Genomic DNA, 22,457 nt, shown 5'->3' on the forward strand with positions numbered 1-22,457 from the left:
CAATATCATTGATAAAGATATTAAACAGCACCGGTCCCAGTATGGAGCCCTGAGGGATACCACTTGTTACGGATCTCCATCTGGACTTTGAGGCATTGACCACTACTCTCTGAATACGACCATCCAACCAGTTTCTTATCCACTTTACCGTCCACCCATCAAATCCATCTCTCTCCAATTTAGAGAGAAGCATGTTGTGGGGGACTGTGTCAAAGGCTTTACAGAAGTTTAGATAGATCACATTCGTCAGCTTACTGCTGCAGTTACCCCATCATACAAAGCCACCAAGGTGGTCAGATAGGACTTGCTCCTGGTGAAGCCATGCTGGCTGCCATTAATCACCTCCCTGTCCTCCATGTGCTTTAGTATAGCTTCTAGAAGGATCTGCTCAACAATCTTCCCAGGCACAGAGGTGAGGCTGACAGGCCAGTAGTTCTCAGGGTTGTCTTTTGTAGCCTTTATAAGAACAGGCACAATGTTACCCTTTCTTCCAGTCACCAGAGACTTCTCCTGATTGCCATGACTTTTCAAATATCTTGGAGAATGGCTTGGCAACCACATCTGCCAATGCTCTCAGGACTCTGGGATGCATCTCATCAGGTCTCATAGACTTACATATGTTCAGGTTCATCAGGTGTTCGCGAACCTGATCCTCCTCTACTTTGGGAGGCGGTTTACTCTCCTGGTCAACATCTTTCTGTCCCATGACCCAGGAGGGGAGAGGAGAGCAGTTATTGGTGAAGACTGAGGCAAAAAAGATAAGTATCTCAACCTTCTCCTTATCTGTTGATACATGATCCCCATTTCCAGTCATCACTGGGGGTACGTTCTCTTTGATCTTCCTCTTTTGATTGATGTACCTGTAAAAGCCCTTCTTGTTGGTCTTTACTTCCCCTGCCAAGTTCAGCTCCAGCTGCGCCTTGGACTTTCTGACTTCATCCCTACACAACTGGGCAGCGTCTCTAGACACGTCCCAGGTTCCCTGTCCCTGCTTGCACTGCCTGTGCAGTTCCTTCTACTTTTTTAGTTTAACCAGCAGGTCTCGACTCAGCCATGCCAGTCTCTTCCCTCTCCTGCCTGATTTTCTACATACGGGGACTGAGCGGTCTCGCGCCTTGTGGAAAGCTTCCTTATATATTTTCCAGCTCTGTTGCGCTTAGGTAGAGGACAGGATCATGGGGAAAGAATGCCAGGTAAGAAGTGGGTGAACTCTGAGGAGTGAAAAAGGATAATAACGACCCTGCAGTGGAAAACGAACATTTGGGATGACAGGGGCCAGTGTGTTAGAATCATAGAATTGCTTTGTTGGAAAACTCCTTTGAGATCATCAAGTCCAACTGTACCTATCCACTACTAAACCACACCCCTGAGCACCTCGTCTGCTCATCTTTAAAGTACAGGGATGGAGACTCCACCACCTCCCTGGGCAGCCTCTGGCAGTGCCTGAGAACCCTTTCCATGAAGAATTTTTTCCTGATATCTAATCTAAACCTCTCCTGGTGCAACTTGAGGCCATTTCCTCTCACCACTTGGGAGAAGAGATCAACACTCACCTCAACACAACCTCCTTTCAGGCAGTTGTAGACAGTGATGAGGTCTCCCCTCAGCCTCCTTTTCTCTAGGCTAACCAACCCCAGTTCCCTCAGCTACCTCTCACAAAACTTGTTCTCCAGTCCCTTCACCAGCTTCACTGCCCTTCTCTGTACACACTTCAGCCCCTCAATGTCCTTGTAGTGAGGGGCCAAAAACTAAACCCAAGATTTGAGGTGCAGTGTCACCAATGCCGAGTACAGGGGGACAATCACTTCCCTGGCCCTGCTGGCCACATTATAAGGATTGCTCAAAGCCTCCTTATGACAGTTAAATTCATGAGTGACCAAACCCACAGCTGGTTCTCAAGAGAGACCTATAGTGTTATTTCATTAAAACATGCAGTCAGTTTTTAATTATCTGCAATATTATCTGTTTTTCTGTGTCTATCTGATAAAACACATTCTTCCTCCTTATCAACTTTGGTGCCCTTCTCTGAGCAGGAGTCCTGCTCAGAGGTGTTTTATAGAACTTGAGGCTGAAAAAACCTGCAATAAGCAGAATGAGAAATACAAGAACATGGAAGATCAGGGAAAAAATGTTGTTTTATGTTGTGACAGTTCACAGGGAAAGAAAATTCATCGTGTGAAGTTAAACTAGATTTCCTTGAAAAGATTAATTGCAGCAAGATAAGAACTGTTCAAACAAGGGTAACCCTCTACGGGTATGTGAATTCCAACTGCAAGATCCCAGGGGCTCTTGGGTTCAGCTGTGTCCCAGCTCTATATCAGGACACAGCGCAGGTATCCACCATCCTCCTGGGAGCAGGGAACTGGTGAGTGTGCACAACTTGCATATCTAAGTAGTTCTGCTGTCTCCTGAAAGGATCCTATTATTTTATGTGCTGTGTGCAAAGGGCTTTGCACCATCTCATATTATATTTCAAAATCGATTTTCTCTTTCTCCTCTTGCACAAGTTCCAGTTCTAATATTGGAAATGCTATAAACCAAGGCTGAGGGAGGGGAATAATGGCTACAGCTCCCTTTCTCTGTTATCATTATAGAAACCTTGAGTGTTCAGAAAATGGGGGCTTCTTTCCAGAGGGAATTTATTTCCCCTTGGATCTCAGTCTATTTACTGATTGGAAGGAGACCCATGTGGGCAAGAGAAGGAAATGTAGCACTGACAGTCACAGAGTCAGACACTCAGGACCATTTTGCAGGGTTCACAGAGCAAAGAGCTCCAACTGCTCGAAATTACCTATCAGGATATTTCTGTAAACTTTGAAGTTTTTGGCAAGGGTGAGACAACACTAAGAAGTTCCTTATGAACTCTGACCAGGACTAGAATCCTAGAATTGTGGAGTGGTCTGGGTTGGAAGGGACCTCAAAGACCATCCAGTTCCAACCCCAGGGCCACCTTCCACTGCATCAGGTTGCTCACAGCCTCATCCAACCTGGCCTTGAACACCTGCAGGGATGGGGCAGCCACAACTTCACTGGGCAATCCAGGCCAGGGCACGACAACACTCACAGGAAAACATTTCTTCCAAAGATCTCATCTCAATTTTCCATCCTGCAGCTGAAAACCCTTTCCCCTCATCCTATCCCTGCACTCCCTGATCAAGACTGTCCCCTTTCAGTACTGGAAGGCTGCTCTAAGATCTCCCCAGAGCCTTCTCTTCTCCAGGCTAGTCAACTCCAACTCTCTCAGCCTGTCCTTGTATGGGAGTTGCTCCAGCTCTCAGACCATCTTCATGGCCTCTGGATTCACCCCAACAGATCCATCTTCTTCTTATGCTGAAGACTCCAGAATTGAACGCAGGGCTCCAGGTGAGGCCTCACCAGAGCGGAGCAGAGGGGCCGAATCACTTCTGTTGTCCTGCTGGTCATGCTGCTTTTGATGCAGTCCAGGATACAGCTGGCTTTCTGGGCTGCAAACACACGTTGCCAGCTCCTGTTGAGCTTCTCATGCACCAGCAGACCTGAAGTCCTTCCCTTCAGGGCTGCTCCAAATCCACTCTCAATCCTGTCAATCCAATCTGCTATTTCCACTGCTACTTTCACCAGTTAAGTAGGAACACTTCTAGGCTGCTGAGTATGGAGCCATAGAAGGATTGTGGGCAGCACATATGGGCTTTGAAATACCTGATTCCCACCACTTCATGTTGGGAATGTCATTTAATAAGAGGATGTAATATGTCGATGTAATGCAACGCAAGTTTGAAAGTTCAGAGCTGGGTAAAGTAAGAGTGTTCTGTGTAAAGAGTCCCAGGAGCACACGTGGAGCTAAAGGAAAGAGGGGAATCGGTCAGCAAACAGTGTTGGACAATTGTGTCATTACGGCTAGAAGCAGAAGAAAGTCAGGACTCTGCAGAAAACTAGAATGAATGGTATTTTTATTTGAGCGGTAATGCTATCAGCCTGCATTCCTCTTGGTTTATGAAATTAGCTCCTATTTCCAACTGCACTTTCGGAGTGTAACTGGTAGTATCATCTGGCCCTTTGGTATTTGTTACTATTCTCACTTGCTAAATCTTTTAAGTAGTTTTGTAGTTAATAAAGGATTTTAAGTGGTTTTTTTTAAGTGTTTTCTTTTCCCTCCTTGGGCAAAGCTGTTTTAATTGCCACCTCCCCCTTGATGGAGCTGCCTCTCAAAGATCATGAAATCATTAGGCTTGGAAAAGACCTTTAAGCTCATCCAGTCCAACCATCAGCCCAAACCCACTGTGCCTACTAAACCATGTCCTGAAGTGCCACATCTACACATATTTTGAATCCCTCTATGGATGGAGACTCCACCGCTGCCCTGGACAGTCTCTTCCAGTGCTTCAACACTCTTTCAGTAAGAAAGAGGGTTTGGGGGTCTCTTTTTTACTTTTAAAGCTATAAGAAACTCCTTACTCCTTTTGCCAGATCAATATTTCTGCTCTAAGATGCAGCTCAAGCAATGCTGTCTTTTGTCTGCCTGAGCGTGGGTCTCAGCTCTGTTGATAAACCATGGAATCCCTCATTCCACTTCACATCGAGGAGCATGAAGGGAGGTGCTGGGGTGAGACACTTAAGAGACCACTTGAATAGGAAGCCTTACAGCTGTGATGTTCTTGAGATATTTGTTTCGGAGAGGAAAATGCCTGGGGACTGTTCTCTTAACAGTCAGTAGAACTGTGTGAGGGTGCTTAGTATCATGCCAGTCCTCGGTACAGTAATCCTACAAATCCAAAGAAGTTAATGGACTAAAGAGCTTTTTTTAACGGCTTGGGAGCCCCCTGTGGCTGCAGATTTGGCAGCAGTGTCTGGCTGAATGTTCCAGGAACCTCACTAAAAGCTTTCTGCTGGAAAAGCAAGGGATATTAGACATCTGAGCCTTTGACATGTATTTCTCATCAAAAAAACTAGTACTTTGTGTCCTGTTCTACAGGCTTGTGGATTAGTTTTGGATGTCTTACTCACAGAAAGACTCTACAGCTTAGCTTTCCATATTATTGTGCCCTCAATGCCTACTCGCTTTTACCTCTAGGCAGTACTGGCACCCCATAGGCAGCCAAAGCATTTGACATTGTGGAATGGCTTTTACACTAAGAAGAAAGGTGCCTTGTGCCAGCCCAATCCCCTCCCACTGGAGTTACTCATCGTTATTAAGGAATCAGTACTTTTCAAATTGGCTTCCACAGTTCTGAGCCTTCCCCAGCACAATACAGCTTTGAATGATCATTTGGACAGGGCTGGTGACTCAGACAGGAGTGTGTCTTTCCTAATTCTTAATTTACCCTGCGGTTGAAGAAGCACCACAGAAGGGACTGCCACTGTCTCAAAGCAGGGACAGAAAGATGCACGCTTTGCAGTGAAAATGAACAAACTGCTCATTGTCATTCTGTGACTTTAACACACAGGCTCAGTAAAAGCCTTGTCCTCACTCCTATGTGGATAACACTGAGCTGGGTGGAAGTATTGATCTGCTTCAGGGTAGGGAGGCTCTGCAGGGGGATCTGAACAGGCTGGATTGATGGGCTGAGGCCAGTGGGATGAGGTTTAACAAGGCCAAGTGCTGAGTCCTGCACTCGGGACAAAACAACCCTGTGCAGTGCTACAGGCTTGGGGAAGAGCGGCTGGAAAGCTGCCTGGCAGAAAAGGACCAGGGGGTGTTGGTTGACAGAGGCTGAACATGAGCCAGCAGTGTGCCCAGGTGGCCAAGAAGGCCAACAGCAACCTGGCTTGGATCAGCCATGGTGTGGCCAGCAGGAGTAGAAACAGTATCATCCTCCTGTACTCAGTGCTGGTGAGGTTGCACCTCCAATCCTGGGTTCAGTTTTCACCCCCTTACCACAAGAAAAACATTGAGGTCTGGAGCACACCCAGAGAAGGGGAATGGAACTGGGGAAGTGGCTGGAGCACAGAGGTTCTGGGAGTAGCTGAAGGCCCTGGGGCTGTTTAGCCTGGAAAAAAACAAGGCTGAGGGAAGACCTCATTGCTCTCTGCAGCTCCTGTAAAGGAGTTTGCAGCAAGGTGGATGCTGGTCTCTCGTCCCAAGGAACAGGTGACAGGACAAGGGGAAATGGCCTCAAGTTGCACCAGGGGAGGTTTAGATTGGATATCAGGAAAAAATTCTTCACTGAAGAAGGGTTCGTAGGCACTGGAACCAGCTGTCCAGGGTAGTGGTGGAATCTCCATCCCTGCAGGTGTTTAAAAGACAGGTAGATAAGGTGCTCAGGGATATGGTTTAGTCGTAGACAGGTACAGTTGGACCTCAAAGGGCTTTTCCAAACAACCAATTCTAAGATTCTATTAGTCTATTACATAAAGGCAACATGAGAAAACTTCAGACTGTGCCCAGCTCCTGCCTGGGAAGGCTGTGAAGGTAAGCAATTACCAACTTTCTCCTCCTCCCTCCTTATAAAACCACTTGGTCTGGTACCAAGCCCACCCTGCACTGGGAGGATGACTCTACTAAAGCTTCCTCTAGTGCTGTAGGAACTGACCAGCTCATCATTACCGAAAATTAGACATATAAGGATAGAAAAACATCCCTGCTGGGACCATCCAGACAAAATGCTTTGTCTCCTCTGCTGGCAATGTGTCTAAGGAGAACACCTGAGCCTGGTCACTTTCTGCATCTCATTTCCTCAGTGTTCATGGCTGTTGGATGGGTGGTGTTAGAGGGTACATCCCTGCAGTGTCTACAGACAGTTTGCCTGTGCCTTTTTTGAGCTCGCTGAGAGCATCAGAACCATAATGTCCTAGCGCAGCAAGTTCCAGACATTCAGACCTTTCTGTGGAGAGCAGCACCTTTCATCTCTTAAACCCATCTCCTACTGCTTCCACTGAGTGACTGCCAGCTCTCCCATGGCAAGACTCGGTGAACAACAGCTCCCTGCTCAGCTCAGAGTGACTTTGTGAGCCTCAGTTACATTCCACATCAAACTGTTCCAGTCTTTCTGGTCTCTCCCTGCCAGGCAATACCTCCACCCTTTAAAAATTCGAAGTCTAACACTTCTCTGCCCGTGCTGAGGTGCACAGGATCAGGTCTGACTGCACACAGGACGCAGACTGTGGGTTTGCCATGGTTCTCTGCAGTGGCCCTGAGATGCCGTCTGTTTTGTCTCCAGGACCCTTTCTGAGGGTGTACTAATGGTGTTCAGTTGCTTTCCCAGGAATGACCTGCCTGTGACGGCTGCGGGAGCCCCTTCCTGAGTGCTCCAACTGCCCATTTTGAGCTCAATATCGTGTAGGTGTGACTTAGATACACTTATTATACTTTCATCTGTCACCTTTTTGACTCCTCACTCAGCTCCCCATCATCATGCATTGTTTGCTTGCTCATCTCTGCAAAGTTGGGGATGTTGCTGTCTGCTGCCCTCTCCAGGTCACAGATGAAGATGTTGAATGAAACCAGCATCACATCCAGTCCCTGAAAGATGCCGATGTTGATCCCTCTTTGCCCTGAAGAAGTGATGGGTTTGCCTTTCCTTTTGCTTCATATCCTGTAATCAGATTTCAGACGACGAATGGACCTTTAATTAATTTCTTTAATAGATTTCCATGAGGAAATCCATTGACATATTAGGTCCACTAGAAACCTTTCCTATAATTCATGAAACCTTCCCTGTCCTTATAAACCATCAGTCTACAGACTTAAGAGAACTAAGCACTATTCTCCTTTGGCTTCAGAATTAGAAGCACCTCTAAGTCGTATGTTTTTATTCCTCAGTTGCACTGCACAAGGAACGGTCCAAGCTCCTCTCCCACACAATGTATCTACCAGCAGCAGGGAAGCTGCATGTTGTATATTGGTGGCTCAGAGCCTTTTCTAACATGAAATCTGAAGAAAGAAACATATTCTTCATTTAAATAAAGAAGCTGAACAAATATGTGGCTTTTAAAAGCCATTTGTTTAAGGTTTACACTGAAGAAAAGTCTGGGGTTTCATCCTGATCAAAATAGAAAGTGACAATGATTGCTAGGTCAAACAATAATTTTGAACTAGTATGATTTCATTAGCTTTTGAGGTACTGTCACTCCATCTTAAACAGTAACTCAAGTTGATATAAAACACTATTTCAAAATTAATCATAGAATCCCAGAACAGTTTAAGTTGGAAGGGACCTCAAAGCTCACCCTGTTTCACTCCCGTGCCATGGGCAGGGACACCTCCCACTGGAACAAAACCTCAAAAAAAAGCGGCACACCTCATTATAAAATATTATATTAAAGCAAACCGTTTCACATTTTAGGGGTTTTTCTGTATTTGGTTGAAGCTTTCTGGCCACATTCTGGTGTGAATTTGCAAGTAGTTTGAGCTGAACCACAACTGCATTATCAGCAAATGACTTTCTTGCATGGAGAATTTCAGCTGCCTTTACATACCGACCTCTCCATTTGCCACCATAACCAGAAGGATCTGTCCTGCAGCATCAGGTATGCTACCACTAACTGAATAGCACAGTAGAATTTTGTAATTAATGCATAGAGAAGTCTCATTTGAGAGTAATTCATAGAATCAAAGAGTCACAGAATCATTTAGGTAGGAAAAGATCTCTAAGATCATCCAGTCCAACCGTTAGCCCAATGTCACCATGCCTACTAAACCATGTCCTGAAGTCCCATGTGTACACATTTTTTGAACCCCTCCAGGGATACAGACTCCACCACTGTCCTGGCCAGCCTCTATCAGTGCCTCACCACTCTTTCAGTCAAGAAATTTTTCCCAATATATAATCTAAACCACCCCTGGCAGAAAAGCCATTTCCTCTTCTCCCGTCACTTGTTACTTGCACAAGAGACCAGCACCCGACTTGCTACAAACTGCTTTCCAGGAGCTGCAGAGAGCAATGAGATCTCCCCTCAGCCTCCTCTTCTCCAGACTAAACAGCCCCAGGTCCCTCAGCTGCTCCTTATAAGTCTGGTGCTCCACAAAATTCACTTGTTGCACTCCTCTGGACATGCTCCAGCAGCTCAATACCTTTCTTGTAGTGAGGGGCCCAACTTCTTCCTCTTTAAACTGCATGAGAATTTCCAAATGCTACTCTCACGTACATAGTACCACACTGCTTCTGTGGTTTCCATACCATTAAACTGAGCTGACCCAGTATCCAATGCGGTAATTTGCAGTAATTCTCTTTTAACTATCAGTCCTCTTAAGAGCAGAGTTGGTTTGTGTCGTACCTTTTTTTCCTGTCCTCACACGTGAAAATGTCTCAGTGACACCTCTGAATAAACCACGTACCATATCCATCGTTTGAGAACCTTTCCTTATTGCCTCTTTGGTGCTCAAGCCATGAAAGGTGATTGTCAAAGAAAGCTGATCGTCAACACTCAGACATGAACCTCACTCAGGAGGGGGATTTGCACAGGGTGTAAATCTGGTATGAAATCATGATTAACTCTTAAACCATGAATCACTCTTCCAAAAGACAAATGCAGGTACTTAGTGATCAAACCACACACCTGGGGGAAATGTACATGCCAGTGCTGTGCAGAGTTTAATAACGTGTCTGCATTGTTAATGTGCTGCTGAGCAAACCCAGGGAACACCATTTATCAGTTAGGCAGAATTCTGGGAATTTTTTTCCTGTTACTTTGCTCTACAATTCCAAATGAATAATCACCTATCTTTTACTTTATAAAAATACACTAAAAATAGAGCTTTGGTGTTGGTATGGAGCTCTCCTTTATCGCATGAGTTGTTGAACGGGACAAAGACAAACCGGCCTGCCTTCCACCAAGGCCAACAAGACCAGGGAAAGTGAGGCTGAAAATTAAGGGTGTCTAAACGTGTAAGCAGGAAAAAGAGACAATTTCAGAATGAGAGAACTGAAAAACAGTTGCTAAGTTGCTGCACTTACTGGCAGGGTTTGAACTACAACAGAAACGCCCTCCCTGCTCTTTCTTTACAATTTCATGTAGACTTTGGATTTTCCTAAAAGGGATCTCATATTAAATCTGTGTTCAATTGTACAAATGACCCCAAACGTTACAAAATCTGCAATATTTCTGGATTTTTTGTTTTGACTTAACAAAAGCTGGAGGGGAAATAATGAGCCATTAAGCTAACCAGATCCCACAGTCTCCATGGATGATGAGAAAGTAAAATTTACAACATCATGTAAAGGATCTCAAAATCATAACATCTTCCTAGCAGTAATTTATTGCACAAATTTGGCTCAACAAAGAGCTGGTAAATGTTTTTAAATGAAAGTTAATGTTATTAGAATATAACTAGACTTACTGCATCCTGAACCTGCAGTGTGACACCCAGTGACTCCAGACTTCTCTTTACACACCCGATCAACCACCCAGCATGCAGTTACCATCTGCTGGTTTCAGTTAATGTTAAAAAAGAACTTATGTTCTTTTCCCTTTGAATGACAAATAACCACTCTGGGTCCAGTTTATCTGACATTTAGGCATAGAAAGTAATCTGAACCCAATTATACTTTGGACATAAGGAAAATATACATCTTCCTTCCTTTTGATACCAAAACAAATTCATTCATCCTGGGCATTAAGCAAAGGTAAAAACCGAGCAGCAATGACATAAAATATTATAAAACCAACATAAAAAATAGGAAGTCTTGAAGCAATAAAGTTCAGCAGCTCTAAGATGCTGATTTCCAGGCAATAAAACCAAACTATAGGAAAACTACTCCAAGTAAAATTAAAGTCCATGCAAGTGACATAGGATCATAGAACATCCTGAGTTGGAAAGAACCCACGAGCATCGAGTCCAACCCCTGTCCCTGCACAGGACAATCCCAACACTCACACTGTGTCTGAGGGCGCTGGCCAAATGCTTCTGGAATATTGTCAGGCTTGGTGACGTGACTGCTTCCCTGGGGAGCTGTTCCAGCGCTCCACCACTCTCTGGGGTAAAAAGCCTTTTCCCAATGTCCAACCTAGCCCTCCCCTGGCACATTCCATCTCACGTCCAACCCCATTTCCACAAGTGAGTGGGCAGCCTTAATGGGTGCCTGCTAGGGAACAGACACAGACAGGTAGGAGTAAACACCATTTGACCCTCCTGTTTGTTCCCTCTGATCTCTAAATGCCTTTTGAAATCTCTATTTTTAACCTTTTTTATATTGTTCCTGCAAGTCCTATCTGGTCAGGATTCAGCAGCTCACTGTGCTAAAGTCTATTTGATCTCTCTGTTGTAAGAAAGCCACGATTAATATTGTATTAACCTGTCGCAATTGCTTTCAAAGACAGTAGCGCCCAGCATGGTACCAAACCTTTAGCACCTGGAGCTAGGAATCTTTTTTTTATGAAGTTATTTCTTTCTATTTCTCTTGCTCCATGAAGCCCATAGAAACTCCCGGTGTCCTAAAGAGCAGAACATCATCTTACTGGAGGATAAAAGGTGATTAGAAGAATCCCTATCACAAAACGAATACAAAGCATGCTATGTACTCTTGCAGTTAACTCCTTTTCTCCAGGGTTTTGGTCACTGCCGCAGACACCTAGGTAGGGAAACACGACATTGCCAGAAAGAGGTGAAAAGTGTCCCTAACCTGTCAGCTGGAGCAAAGTGGCCCCCACCAGTGACCAGAATGAAACTTCAGGATGGGGAACTGTGTCCTGGCTTTCATGTCTGATTGTTTTTCCTACCAGGACAGCTCTGGTTTTGTATTGGTTGAACGAATTGGTCCTTTGTAGCAATGGAGGAGGCACGAGCATTCAGTACACACGTTTCATTTCCTATTCAAGCAAGAGTTCACTTGTCTGACAGATGTGCACAGAGGAGCAAGGGCAGTGGGATATACTTACATTATCGATTATGGCTGGTGATGATGTTGTTCACTCTACTGCAGTATCCTACGCAGAGTTTGGTCTCTCACAGGGTTCTGTGAGAAAAAAAGAAACAGTCCTTTTATACAAAACCCAACCAACCAACTGCAAAGCTCACACTGATACATCTGGCTTGCTAAGAAACAGCTTCACAACTCGCTAGAGTAAGTCAGGATGATAAATCTCATTTCACACAGCGCAGCTGGCAGAGAGACAACACACTCCACCCAAAGAACTTCATGTGAGTTGGAGCCTCGTGGCTCTCTCAAAGGCAGGAGGTGCCTTAGGGAGGTGGAATGTTCCTCTAGAAGGGCTCCAGATAACTTTCATGTCTCCTTTCCCTTCTGCTTCCATTACTCCTCTCCTTTTTCAAGTCCTTCTCATTGACCCTTCTATGCCCTGATCCTTGTTCTCCTCTTTTGCTTTTTTCTCCCCTTATTATTTTGGGCTTATGTTCCCCTTCTTCTTTGTCTCACTTCTTTACAAGGCAAACTGCTGGCAAAGGAGTTGGTTTTCCTGACACTAGCATAGATCATAGTCACAAAATCCTTAAAGTGGAGAAAAACGTGCTGGCAGTCCCCAAAAGAACCTGGTTCAGCATCCTGATGCTGTACTGATTGCAGTGCTCCAACACCATGAAAATCAAGTGTTGACAACCTTCTGCCACCCACACAGCCATGAAAGGAAACACGTCGGGGACCACAGGGCAGATCTGCATCTGAATCATAGAATCGTTTGGTTGGAAAAGACCTGAGAGATCATCAAGTCTAACCATACCTGTCCACTAGTAAATCAGATCCCTGAGCATCTCATCTGCCCATCTTTTAAACACCTCCAGGGATAGGGACTCACCACTGCCCTGGGCAGCCTACATGTGCCCAGTTTCAGCATGGTATGACAACAGCATGACCTGTCCTCTCCATGCCACAAAGCTGGTCTGCTCCAAATTCATCAGGCAGAAACAAATTACTGAGGACTGGGATGATTTTAGAGCTGGTGGGGACAATGGCTCAATGGCAATCTGCACTTATTTGGAATCGAGATGTTGATTTACATCTGCTTTGCAGCCGCCTGGAATAACAGTTGTGCTTGTGCAGGTCACTACTTAATCCTTCAGCAGCAGAGTAATGCTCTGTAAATGTCATTCCCTTCCACCTCTGGGATATACTTTAAGCTGAAAGAGGGGAGATTGAGATGAGATTTTAGGAAGAAATGTTTTCCTGTGAAGGTGGTGAGGCACTGGCACAGGTTGCCCAGAGAAATCGTGGCTGACCCATTCCTGGAGGTGTTCACGGCCAGGCTGGATGAGCAACACAATGCAGCGGAAGGTGTCCCTGTCCATTGCAGAGTGTGTGGAACTGGATGGGCTTTGAGGTCCTTTCCAACTCAGACCATTCTATGGTGATCAGTGAACATCCGATTTGAGCTCATGTCTGACTTTACAGTGGAATTAATTGATGCTGAAACTTTCATGTGATTGCCCCCATCTGAAGCAGTTGCAGAATTCAACCACCAGCTGGTAGATGACTGCCACCACTCAGCTTTTGCGTCACTTCTGACCACTTCAGTCAGATCCACTAAAAGATGTACAGCTACCCTGTCAGTCTCACCCTGCCTACTGACAGGTACTTTCTCCTTTTCATTGGACAGCTGATGAAAATGGATGACCCTTCATTCGCTTTCTCTTTGTGAAAGATAACCTTCTAGATTTAGGACCATGTGCCTTTGTGCCTGTGCATAACCTCAGTTGCAAGTCCCAGGTTTTCATTACACAAAATTCACAATGCGACACTTTTGTGAACCCCCAACTTCCAAATCCCTGGGATTACACGAGAATTTAAGTTTTCATTGAAAAGGAATCACAGATTTATAGAATGGTTTGGGTTGAAAGAGACCATGATGGTCATCCAGTCCAACCCCAAGGAAGGCAGATTCTTTCATCTTTCCAGAGGAACATTTGAAAATTAGAGCACTTGTAGCTTGAAGAATCCTAGGCAAATTTAAAAGTTCATTATATTTTAAAAACGTTATTTTTTAATGCCTGAAGCTGGCAATAAAGCACAAGTCCTATCCTGCTGTCAGCTCACAGATTTTACTTAAATTAGATACTAAAGGAGTTCAGCAGCCCTCACCAAAAAAAAAAAAAAGATGGGGCCATCTGTTTCCAAGGGTTTCTTCTAAAATTATGACTCCCCGTTGCAAGTGCTGCCCAGCTGGAACTGGCTGAGAGGTAAAGGCAGCACTGCCAGAGGGGAGAGGACAAGCCAGCCAACAGAAACTTCACCTCAAAACTGTATCTCAGCTATTTAGCAGTTTTTCTAATACAAAAGTGTTTCAAACTAACGAAGTCTGTGTTCCATTCACAGAAAAATAAGCGTGTTTAAGAAGTGCACTAGTTTGATGAGCCAGTTTAACTGTGAAGCAGAGTTTTCTCTAAGGGGCCCTGGGTAAAGACTGAAGGAAGAATGTGGGAGGAGAGAGCAGATGCTCCAAGACAAGTGAAGATTATTTAGGTGTACTTGTATTAATATGAAAGCTGTGCTGTGTTATTACTATGAACGCAGGATATTCGAGACACACAATAACAGAGAAGTTAAGTGCTGATGTGGGAGTCTTCCAGCTGAAGTCACCTTCTCGAAACCGTGAAGAAAGGAGAATGTGTTGAGGGAGGTGATTCTGCCTCTCTGCTCTGCTTTGGTGAGACCTCACCTGGAACCCTGCATACAGCTCCTGGAGTCCTCAGCATGGGAAAGACATGGAGCTGTTGGAGTGAGTTCAGAGGAGGCCACAGAGATGATCTGAGTATTAGGACAGGCTGAGAGAGTTGAGGTTGTTCAGCCCAGAGAAAAGAACGTTTCAGGGAGACCTTAGAGCAGCCTTCCCGTACCGAAAGGGGCTACAGGAAAGTTGGGGAGCACACTTTCCTGTAGCCCTGGAGCTACAGGAGCTGGGGAGCAGCTCTTGATCAGGGAGTGCAGGGACAGGGCAAGGGGGAACAATTTTAAACTAAAAGATGGGACATTTAGATGAGATAACAGGAAGAAATGTTTTCCTGTGAGAGTGGTGATGCACTGGCTCAGGTTGCCCAGAGAAGATGTGGATACCGCATCCCTGGAAGTTTTCAAGGCCAGATTGGATGGGGCTTTGATCAACCTGATCCAGTGGAAGGTGTCTCTGCCCATGGCAGGGGATTGGAACTGAATGGGCTTTAAGGTCCCTTCCAATCCAAACCTTTCAAGATTCTATGTGTCAAATAGGAGGCCATTAAATGTGAAACAAAACACAGCAATGAAAAGGTAGTGAGGGAAATAAGACCCTGTCTCCTGGTAACCATGTGGGAAAGTCAAATATAGTGATAAAGATTATACCTTAAATTATGCCTGAATGAAGGGCATGGCTAGGAGCTCAGACACCTAAAGTTCAGCAGTGCTGACAGCAGATGTGCTGTGCAACCAGCCTAAACCCTCAACTGCTTGGTGTTGGATTCGTGACAATGTCAGTGCTGACAGAATAAGCAATACAGACATTTTCTGTCTGGCACAGGATCATGAACTCATATTTTGGACGAAAATCACAGTTCACGGGTAATTGGGTCACACATGCAAGATACTCATCACTCATGGCTACGACAGTTCTGTTCAGAGAAGGGTAATTACCATCACAGAATGGTTTGGGTTGGAAGGGACCCCAAAGCCCATCCAGTTCCAACTTTGCACTGGATCAGGTTGCTCAAAGCCCCAGCCAACCTGGCCTTGAACACCTCCAGGGAAGGGGCAGCGATGACTTCTCTGAGCAACCTGGGCCAGGTGCCTCACCACCCTCACAGGAAAACATTTCTCCCCAAGATGTCAACTAAATGAGATCACATCTAAATGGATATGGAGCTGTTGAAACGCGTCCAGAGGAGGGCTACAAAGATGACCAGAGGACTGGAGCACCTTCCCTATGAGGAAAGGCTGAGAGAGTTGGGCTTGTTCAGCCTGGAAAAGAGAAGGCTCAGAGGAGATCTTATAGCGACCTTCCAGTACCTGAAGGGGGCCTACAGGAAAGCTGGGGAGGGACTATTCATAAAGGCTTGTGAGGATAGGACCAGGGGGAACAGGTATAAACTGGAGGGGGCAGATTTAGACTGGGCATTAGGAAGAATTTCTTGACTATGAGAGTGGTGAGACACTGGCACAGGTTGCTCACGGAGGTTGTGGAAGCTCCATCCCTGGAGGTGTTCAAGGTCAGGTTGGATGGAGCGTTGGGCAGCCTGATTTAGTGAGATGTCCCTGCCCATGGCAGGGGGGTTGGAACTAGATGATCTTTAAGGTTCCTTTCAACCCTAACTATTCTATGATTCTAAATCTCCCTTGTTGCAGCTTAAGACTGTTCCCCCTCATCCTGTCCCTGCACTCCCTGATCAAAAGCACCTGCCTAGATTTCCTGGAGTCCCTTTCAGTACTGAAAGGCTGCTCTAAGGTCTCCCTGGAGCCTTCTCTTGCCAGGCTGAACAACCCCAACTCTCTCAGCCTGTTCTCATATGGGTGGTGCTCCAGTCCTCAGACCATCTTTATGGCCTCCTCTGGACTTGCTCCAACAGGTCCATGTCCTTTCTGTGCTGAGGACTCCAGGAACTGTACGCAGGGCTCCAGTTGAGGTCTCACCAGAGCAGATGATCAGAATCCGCTCCCTCCCCCTGCAGGTCCCACTGCTTTGGATGCAGCCCAGGATATGGTTGATTTTCTGGGCTGCAAGTCCACATTGCCAGCTAATGTTGAGCTTCCCACCACCAGCACCCCTAGTCTTTATCTTCAGGCCCGCTCTCAATCAGCTCCCAGCCTGTATTTGTGCCTGGGATTGCCATGATCCAGGTGCAGGACTGCAGTTCTCTCGCTATGAATACCAGTTGCCAGCCTGGGCCTGAGCCAGGGGATGGATTCAGCATGGGCACAACACTCCTCCAGCACCGAACAGAGTATCGTGTCACGGCAGAACAGACCTCCTTGCCCCACATCCTTGTCACAATCTGCACTTTCCTCCAAGAAACAACTTTAGGAAGGCATTTCCCAGCAGTAGTGCCAGCGTCACTTGGCAGGAGATTAGGTCTCCATACGGAACAAAGCTATAGATTTAAGAAGGAAATCAAGATATCTCTTCTTCCTCCCTGCCCCCATATTTTCATTAGTCAGAACCAATCCTCCTCTGGCTCTCTGAGACGTATTTGGCAGGGATGCAGAACTGATACACTGAATTCTCCAAGCCACGGCTGTACTTGTTCCTCACCGCCAGGCTGCTCTCCCTTTCCTCTCTCACCCATCATCAATGCTGACGGTTGATACCTCTGAAGCAAAAGGACATCAGTAACGCAAAATACAAATACTTTCTTTCTGCAATACCAATTTGTTGGGAAAAAAACCCTGACACTTTACTAACCCTACACATTCAGCTCCAATTTATGTCCCCTGCTTCAACGGCTGCAAATATCTCATGGTACTTAATTAACACACCATTGTCATCATCTGTCTTTGTAAACCTTTAAATCAGAACTGTTTGCTTTCCCACAAGATTTAAACAGGGGTGAATTCAGGGAAATCTAATGCCCTGTACTATGCAGGTCAGACTGTTTGATCACAGATGTTTATTTGTGGATTTGGGAGTTATTTTTTCTTTGCCAATTGGAATTAGTAAACCGTATAATCCAAAACTCCACAAGCTCTCATGGTATTAATAGAAGCACAATAAAACAGAAGGCAGGGAGCCGGTTATCTGTGGGTGGCTACTACACCTTCAAAAAGCAGAAGCATCTTGAACTCAACGAGATCTGCAGATTCCCGCTCCATGAGAGCAAGACAGAACCACAGAGAGGAGTTTGATTGTCTTCAGCCCTGCCCCGTTTGCTGCTTTCTTTTTCTTTGTATTTTTTTAGGTCATCCTATTATTATGCACGGATCTATACTGTATTACATGAAAAACACTGGAGCTGGCGATGCAGCCTGTCTGCAGTCTGGGTGGCGAATCAATGTCACAGGTTATATTTAGACTTTTCTTGGTTATTGAACTCTTGTTTCTGGTGATTTTGCTACATGCCACTCCAGCAGCTCTCATCTTGCTTCAGAACTGCACCTAAAAGAAGGCACAGTCTAAGCAAAACATCCTAAAATGTCATTTATTCAGCAGTCTTACAGCTTCATCTATTCTTTTTGCTGCCTTGTCACATACAAAACACAGTAGAAAGCTTTTAGTCATAAACTAAATTAAAGGGGCCCTACACAAACATGCACTTCTTGCTCCATTTCTTGCTGCTATATAAGGTAATAAAACCTGTAAAAGGAATTTGTGTCTCTACTGACATGCAAAAAGCAAGCAAAGTGGAAATTAATTGTCCTCTGTTACTAAATAAAGGTGGTTTCTCAACCCAAATGCAGAATGATGAGCTGCTGAATAAAGAGTATTTGCTTTATTGTCCCACTTGTGCTCAACCCTTTTAAGCATGCTGGATGCTGAGGAGGAAACTGAGAAGCAGTGAATTTCCCATCATCATGCCCAAAGAAGTCGTGGCTGCCCCATCCCTGCAGGTGTTCCAAGACAGGCTGAATGTGGCTTTGGGCAGCCTGGTCTAGCAGGAGGTGTCCCTACCCAGAGCAGGGAGTTTGGAACTGGATGGGCTTTGAGGTTGCTTCCAAGCCAAACCATTCCATGATTCTATGAAACTCAGCACTGGGGAAAAAACACCCTTTCAGAACACCTTTACATGTTCATTTTCCCAAGCCTGCAGAAAATGAGTGTATCAGGATATCTGATTTTCACTAGCCTATCAGCTTGATTGCATTCAGGTCAGAATGACCTCAGTAATCATTAACATTTTGTCATGCTTGTATTTTTCTTAAAACCTAACCTTTCCCACCTTCTTTGCAGTGGACACCTCATGCTTGAATTCTGCTCTGGGGAAATGTCTGGAAAAGGGCAGCACTGCCTTCAGCCCTGTCTCTATTAGCACAATGAAATGACTTCTGCAAAGTGTTCCACTTCACAGTCTCACCAAGGGGTGACAATAAAACCAGTTAAGATTCATGATCCTCCTCCACACTCATGACTTGTGCCAAAAAACGAAAATAAAGATACCGAAAACTTCTCAGCTGATGTTTTTATACTAAAGGGGAAAAGGGGAAATCATTAGATTCATCCCAGTGGGAACAACTGTGGAATACTGGGGTGAGAAAACCTTACAGCTCTGTAAAATGAAAAAATCCTACCTACAACAGGCAGGGATTTTTCTCAATTTATGACCTTCTTGTTAGCTCAAGGAGACCCATTTGCGAGCTTGCTCAGCAGACACAAAGCGGGTAGTGCACATATCTTGTACGCTGCCCACTGCAGTGATGTCTCCTAGCCTGCTCTGGACATTACCCATCACAGGGAAATCCCCAGTATCCATACAGGCCAAGGGATGAAGAGAAGGACTTAGGGGTACTGGTGGATGAAAAGTTGGATATGAGCTTGCAATGTGTACTCACAGCCCAGAAAGCCAACTGTATCCTGGGCTACATCCAAAGCAGTGGGACCAGCAGGATGAGGGAGGGGATTGTGCCCCTCTGATCTGCTTTGGTGAAACCCCACACAGAGCCCTGCATCCAGTTCTAGAATCTTCAGCACAGGAAGGACATGGAGCTGTTGGAGCAAGTTCAGAGCAGGCCATAAAGATGATCCAAGGGCTGGAGCATGTCCTGTACAAGGACAGGCTGAGAGAGCTGGGTTGCGCAGCCTGGCGAAGAGAAGGCTCCAGGGAGACTTTATAGTAGCCTTTTAATATATATGGAGGGTGTTATAAGATAGAGAGAGGCTTTTTACTAGGGCCTGCAGTGGCAGCACAAGGGACAATGGTTTTAAGCTAAAAGAGGGGAGATTAAGATTAGGTATAAGGAAGAAATGTTTTCCTGTGAGGGTGGTGAGGCACTGGCACAGGTTGCCCAGACAAACTGTGGCTGCTCCATCCCTGGAGGTGTTCCCAGGCCAGGTTGGATGAGGCTTTGAGCAACCTGATGCAGTAGGAGTTGTCCCTGCTCTTGGCAGGGTGGTTGGAACTGGATGGGCTTTAAAGCCCCTCCCAATCCAAATAGTTCTGTGATTCTAGGATTCTGTGATCCAGATGCTGTGTGTCTGCATCATGGTCACTGAGGACACTGCCTGTGCCAGGAGCATCCTTGCTCCTGCTGCTCCCTAAGCCTCCCTAGTTGGCTATACCTGGCAACTTCAAGATCCCTCACCTGAGGAGTGACCCTTCCTGTCAAATGCTTCTTTCAAAGAATAGCAGAGACAGCAAACCCTACAGAGGATAAATAACCAGTCACTTCATGCATATTTTGCTGTTCTGTCGTTGTTATTGTTCTAAGTACCCTTCTTGACTTAGATTATTTCATTTTCCAGAAAGACCTCACCAATTATCTCGCTAGTATTTTCCTTATTTCAGTGTCTAACAAGATAGAAATGATTAATTCCAAACTCTAGAGGAAAGCCAGCTCTTGAATCCTGATCCACCATTAACAGCATCCTTTCCTGCACCAGCAGCAGAGAGGGCACTGTGTAATCCAGTAAAGCCAGTTACAACCATAGTTGTTCCAGTTTCAACAGTTTTGAGATACTATTTGCAAAAATCCAAGCCCTTGTCGTTACCACCATTCCTAGAATGGAAATGGTTCCCAGCCACTTAGGGACCTAAAAAGCACAGCTGAAGGCTGTGCAGGAGTATTTCAAATGCACTGGCAGGGAGAGAGGGAGGGGAGGAATTAAGACATATACAGCACTTTTCCGTGTTCAGCTGTGCTCAGTGTAATGTCTGAGCTACAGAAACATAAAGATTCACTATGGTTTTCTGATTAAAAGAGGATTTGAAAAAAAGGAGGAAGGACAGAGTTGTCTCTAATGTTTTTGGTATGTCACGCTTTATAGCCTCTTATCAAACAACCTCTGACTTTCATGTTCCAATTATTCCATAACCAACCCTGCTGAGACTGGCAGAAAACCAAAAATCACATATTTTACTAGAGAGACACTGAAGACCATGTAATAAAAGCCCCCTCTGTGCCAGCTGGTGTGAACAGCTCTATAGAAATATGTGTGGATGGAGAAACAGGTACCAGAAAACAGCCGTCTGAGGAGAGGAAAAGCATGTGCTGAGCGATAGCGTGTGGAAATCCACCAAGAATTGACAAGCTCCAGAGACCAGTGGTCCTGCTGCATCCATACAAACTGATAAACTCTGAACACTATTCACCAGTGTGAGCCACGGGCCATCCAGCCCAAGTTACAACCAAGAAGGCTTCTATATGCAAGATTATCTACCATCTACCTACCTGTCTAACTATGTATCTATCTATGTATACATAAAATACACACACACAAGATGAAACAAACCATCTGCAGGGATATCCTGGACACCCCAAAGCCCTTGGCACAACAATGCATGCCTCTGCTTTCAAGCAAACAAGTTGGTCTCCCAATTCTTGCTCCATTGGGTACTGATTCATGTGCCTGTTTATCACGCCAGTGACTCAGGCCAGTGCTCCTGCCAGCCTGAAGCAATCTCAAGGCTACCAAAACCAATCCTAACACCAAAGGAGCACTCACATCACACTGGTTCAGGAGGCGACGAAACTCAGATGACTATGTTTTTCTGTCTACTCTATGCCTGATCTATCAGAAGTCTGCTCAGGACAAGTTTTATCCCTCCTTGCCTCAGCCTATCTCCCTGTTTCTGCCTGCCTGATGGATGATCAGAGTATAATTTTCCAGATAGTTACAGATTTAGACAGGGTTGCCCATTTCTTGGTAACAACTGACAAAAACTGCTATCTAAACCCTCGTGCAGGTACTAGTCCTGGCGAGTGTATTCTGCAGAAACAGCAATGCCTGCTGTTATCCTGCAGCATGTTCCCCTTCCACACACTTCACAGTCTGTGCGCTTTGGAACCCCCTGGACTGTTCTCAGGAAATTCAGTGCAGTGGTTTTTCTACTTCAGTTTGGGGTGAGGACACATTGGGTGGTTTATGAAAGCAAGGGATGGTAAAATAAATGGAAAGAATTCTTTTAGAGGGAACATGCTTTTCCTATCCTTCAGAATTGTTTGGGTTTGTGGGACCTCTCGTGGCTGAATCCTGACCATGCAGCCCCACTTTTCCAGTCGGGGTGGGAGCACCCCTGCTACATTCCTGGCTACGGTTGTGCTGAGCGAAAGGAGAGGTTTGAGCTGGCAGCATTAAACAGCAGTTTTAGTGAAAGAAAAAGCTGTGCTAACAGATATTTGGTGATCGTAAATAGTTTTTCTCTAAATTTATGTTGATAAATTCTTATTTTTGCTGTGTAATCCCAGAATTCCAGAGTGGTGGTCATTGGCAGAGCCTCTGGAGCTCATCCAGTCCAATCCCCTGCTAAAGAAGGTTCACTTTGAGCAGGCTGCACAGGAGCGCGTCCAGGTAGGTTTGGATTTCTCCAGAGAAGGAGACTCCACACATCCCTGGGCAACTGGTTCCAGTTCTGTCACCCACACAGGAAAGAAGCTTTTCCCTTGTGTCCAGGTGGAACTTCCCAAGCTCCGGTTTGTGCCTAGCACCCCTTGTCCTGTCTCTGGGCACCACCGAGCAGAGTCTGGCCCCATCCTACC

At 45.5% G+C, this 22,457-nt stretch overlaps 1 long non-coding RNA gene across 2 annotated transcripts in view; it reads right to left on the bottom strand.

Annotated features, from left to right (window-relative positions):
* The window catches only part of LOC128851862 (uncharacterized), a 78,398-nt gene extending 66,515 nt beyond the window's left edge, over positions 1–11,883 (bottom strand). For both annotated transcript variants that reach the window (XR_008449394.1, XR_008449393.1), the window contains exon 1: positions 11,794–11,883. This is a non-coding gene — a long non-coding RNA (uncharacterized LOC128851862). The remainder of the gene's footprint in view (positions 1–11,793) is intronic.
* Between the last annotated feature and the right edge of the window lie 10,574 nt (positions 11,884–22,457).

This window comes from Cuculus canorus, chromosome 3 (genome assembly GCF_017976375.1).
Source record: "Cuculus canorus isolate bCucCan1 chromosome 3, bCucCan1.pri, whole genome shotgun sequence".
Classification (NCBI taxonomy): Eukaryota; Metazoa; Chordata; class Aves; order Cuculiformes; family Cuculidae; genus Cuculus; species Cuculus canorus.